Consider the following 4,911-nt stretch of genomic DNA (forward strand, 5'->3'; position numbering starts at 1 on the left):
CAAACTGAAACAGTCGATTAAACCAGGTTTCGATCAATATTTTTGAGGATAACGCATGTTAGGTCTAGGTTAGGCCTGGGATTTTCACACATCAGACTCATACTTTCGCATTCTTCACATACTCGTTGAACAGATCCTGGGTTATTTTCTGGTTTGGATCACATAGTAATGTGGCACCACACTGAAACAGTCGATTAAACCAGGTTTCGATCAATATTTTTGAGGATAACGCATGTTAGGTCTAGGTTAGGCCTGGGATTTTCACACATCAGGCTCATACTTTCGCGTTCTTCACATACTCGTTGAACAGATCCTGGGTTTTTTCTGGTTTGGATACCGTAGTAGTGTTGTACCACACTGAAACAGTCCTTTAAACCTGGTATCGCTCAATATTTTAGAGGATAACGCATGTTAGGTCTAGGTCAGGCCTGGGATTTTCACTCATCATACTCATACTTTCGCATTCTTCACATACTTGTTGAACGGATCCTGGATTTTTCTGGTTTGGCTCACGTAGTAATGTGGTACCACACTAAAACTGTCAATTAAACCTGGTCTTGATAAATATATTGGAGGATAACGCATGTTAGGTCTGGGATAGGTCTGGGATTTGCCCTCATGAGACTCATACTTTCGCACACTTCACATACTCGTTGAACAGATCCTGGGTTATTTTCTGGTTTGGATCACATAGTAATGTGGTACCACACTGAAACATTCAATTAAACCTGGTCTTGATAAATATTTTAGAGGATAACGCATGTTAGGTCTGGGTTAGGTCTAGGATTTGCCCTCATCAGGCTCATACTTTCGCATATTTCTCATACTTGATGGCTAGATCCTGGGCTTTTTCTGGATTGCATCACGTAGTAACGTAGTACCACACTGAAACAGTCAATGAAACCTGGTTTCCATCAATATTTTAGAGGACAACGCAAGTTAGGCCTAGGTAAGGCCTGAGATTTTCACTGATCAGACTCATACATTCGCATTCTTCACATACTTGTTGAACTGATCCTGGGTTTTTTCTGGTTTGGATCACGTAGTAATGTGGTTCCACACTGAAACAGTCAATCAAACCTGGTTTCGACCAATATTTTACAGAATAATTCATGTTAGGGGTAGGTTAGGTCTGGGATTTGCTCTCATCAGGCTCATTCTTTCGCATATTTCTCATACTTGATGGCTAGATCCTGGGCTTTTTCTGGATTGCATCACGTAGTAATGAAGTACAACACTGAAACAGTCAATTAAACCTGGTTTCCATCAATATTTTAGAGGACAACGCAAGTTAGGTCTGGGATAGGTCTGGGATTTGCTCTCATCAGGCTCATACTTTCGCGTTTTTCACATACTTGTTGAACGGATCCTGGGTTTTTTCTGGTTTGGGTCACGTATTAATGTGGGACCACACTGAAACAGTCAATTAAACCTGGTTTCGACCAATATTTTAGAGAATAATTCATGTTAGGTCTAGGTTAGGTCTGGGATTTGCTCTCATCAGGCTCATACTTTCGCACACTTCACATACTTGTTGAACGGATCCTGGGTTTTTTCTGGTTTGAATCACGTAGTAGTGTGGTACCACACTGAAACAGTCCACTAAACCTGGTTTCGCTCAATATTTTAGAGGATAACGCACGTTAGGTCTAGGTCAGGCCTGGGATTTTCACTCATCAGACTCATACTTTCGCATTCTTCACATACTTGTTGAACGGATCCTGGGTTTTTTCTGGTTTGGATCACGTAGTAATGTGGCTCCACACTGAAACAATCAATTAAACCTGGTCTTGATAAATATTTTAGAGGATAACGCATATTAGGTCTGGGATAGGTCTGGGATTTGCCCTCATCAGGCTCATACTTTCGCACACTTCACATACTCGTTGAACAGATCCTGCGTTATTTTCTGGTTTGGATCACATAGTAATGTGGTACCACACTGAAACATTCAATTAAACCTGGTCTTGATAAACATTTTAGAGGATAACGCATGTTAGGTCTGGGTTAGGTCTAGGATTTGCCCTCATCAGGCTCATTCTTTCACATATTTCTCATACTTGATGGCTAGATCCTGAGCTTTTTCTGGATTGCGTCACGTAGTAATGAAGTACAACACTGAAACAGTCAATTAAACCTGGTTTCCATCAATATTTTAGAGGACAACGCAAGTTAGGTCTGGGATAGGTCTGGGATTTGCCCACATGAGGATCATACTGTCGCGTTTTTCACATACTTGTTCAACAGATCCAGGGTTTTTTCTGGTTTGGATCCCGTAGTAGTGTGGTACCACACTGAAACAGTCCATTAAACCTGGTTTCGCTCAATATTTTAGAGGATAACGCATGTTAGGTCTAGGTCAGGCCTGGTTTTTTCACTCATCAGACTCATACTTTCGCATTCTTCACATACTTGTTGAACGGATCCTGGGTTTTTTCTGGTTTGGATCACGTAGTTATGTGGGTCCACACTGAAACAATCAATTAAACCTGGTCTTGATAAATATTTTAGACGATAACGCATGTTAGGTCTGGGATAGGTCTGGGATTTGCCCTCATCAGACTCATACTTTCGCAAACTTCACATACTCGTTGAACAGATCCTGGGTTATTTTCTGGTTTGGATCACATAGTAATGTGGTACCACACTGAAACAGTCGATTAAACCAGGTTTCGATCAATATTTTTCAGGATAACGCATGTTAGGTCTAGGTTAGGCCTGGGATTTTCACTCATCAGGCTCATACTGTCGCGTTTTTCACATACTTGTTGAACAGATCCTGGGTTTTTTCTGGTTTGGATCCCGTAGTAGTGTGGTACCACACTGTAACAGTCCATTAAACCTGGTTTCGCTCAATATTTTAGAGGATAACGCAAGTTAGGTCTGGGATAGGTCTAGGATTTGCCCTCATCAGGCTCTTACTATCGCATATTTCTCATACTTCATGGCTAGATCCTGGGCTGTTTCTGCATTGTATCACGTAGTAATGTGGCTCCACACTGAAAGAATCAATTAAACCTGGTCTTGATAAATATTTTAGACGATAACGCATGTTAGGTCTGGGATAGGTCTGGGATTTGCCCTCATCAGACTCATACTTTCGCATTCTTCACATACTTGTTGAACGGATCCAGGGTTATTTCTGGTTTGGAACACGTCGTAATGTGGGTCCACACTGAAAACAATCAATTAAACCTGGTCTTGATAAATATTTTAGAGGATAACGCATGTTAGGTCTGGGATAGGTCTGGGATTTGCCATCATCAGACTCATACTTTCGCACACTTCACATACTCGTTGAACAGATCCTGGGTTATTTTCTAGTTGGGATCACTAGTAATGTGGTACCACTCTGAGACAGTCGATTAAACCAGGTTTTGATCAATATTTTTGAGGATAACGCATGTTAGGTCTAGGTTAGGCTTGGGATTTTCACTCATCAGACTCATACTTTCGCATACTTCACATATTTGTTGAACGGATCCTGGGTTTTTTCTGGTTTGGATCACGTAGTAATGTGGTTCCACACTGAAACAGTCGGTTAAACCTAGTTTCGATCAATATTTTAGAGGATAACGCAAGTTAGGTCTGGGATAGGTCTGGGATTTGCCCTCATCAGACTCATACTTTCGCATTCTTCACATACTTGTTGAACGGATCCAGGGTTATTTCTGGTTTGTATCACGTAGTAATGTGGTACCACACTGAAACCGTCCATTAAACCTGGTTTTGCTCAATATTTTAGAGGATAACGCATGTTAGGTCTAGGTTAGGTCTGGGATTTGCTCTCATCAGGCTCATTCTTTCGCATATGTCTCATACTTGATGGCTAGATCCTGGGCTTTTTCTGGATTGCATCACGTAGTAATGTAGTACCACACTGAAACAGTCAATGAAACCTGGTTTCCATCAATATTTTAGAGGACAACGCAAGTTAGGTCTAGGTAAGGCCTGAGATTTTCACTGATCAGACTCATACATTCGCATTCTTCACATACTTGTTGAACGGATCCTGGGTTTTTTCCGGTTTGGATCACGTAGTAATGTGGTACCACACTGAAACATTCAATTAAACCTGGTCTTGATAAATATTTTAGAGGATAACGCATGTTAGGTCTGGGATAGGTCTGGGATTTGCCATCATCAGACTCATACTTACGCACACTTCACATACTCGTTGAACAGATCCTGGGTTATTTACTGGTTTGGATCACATAGTGATGTGGTACCAAACTGAAACAGTCAATTAAACCAGGTTTCGATCAATATTTTTGAGGATAACGCATGTTAGGTCTAGGTTAGGCCTGGGATTTTCACTCATCAGACTCATACTTTCGCATTCTTCACATACTTGTTGAACGGATCCTGGGTTTTTTCTGGTTTGTATCACGTAGTAATGTGGTACCACACTGAAACAGTCCATTAAACCTGGTTTGGATCAATATTTTAGAGGATAACGCATGTTAGGTCTAGGTTAGCCCTGGGATTTTCACTCACCAGACTCATACTTTCGCATTCTTCTCATAATTGTTGAACTGATCCTGGGTTTTTTCTGGTTTGGATCACGTAGTAATGTGGTACCACACTGAAACAGTCGATTAAACCTGGTTTCGATCAATATTTTAGAGGAAAACGCAAGTTAAGTCTGGGATTGGTCTGGGATTTGACCTCATCAGACTCATACTTTCGCATATTTCTCATACTTCATGGCTAGATCCTGGGCTATTTCTGGATTGGATCACGTAGTAATGTGGTACCACACTGAAACAGTCAATTAAACCTGGTTTCGATCAATATTTTAGAGGATAACGCATGTTAGGTCTGGGTTAGGTCTAGGATTTGCCCTCATCAGGCTCATACTTTCGCATATTTCACATACTTCGTGGCTAGATCCTGGGCTATTTCTGAATT

Source organism: Colletes latitarsis, unplaced genomic scaffold (assembly GCF_051014445.1).
Source record: "Colletes latitarsis isolate SP2378_abdomen unplaced genomic scaffold, iyColLati1 scaffold0018, whole genome shotgun sequence".
Taxonomy (NCBI): Eukaryota; Metazoa; Arthropoda; class Insecta; order Hymenoptera; family Colletidae; genus Colletes; species Colletes latitarsis.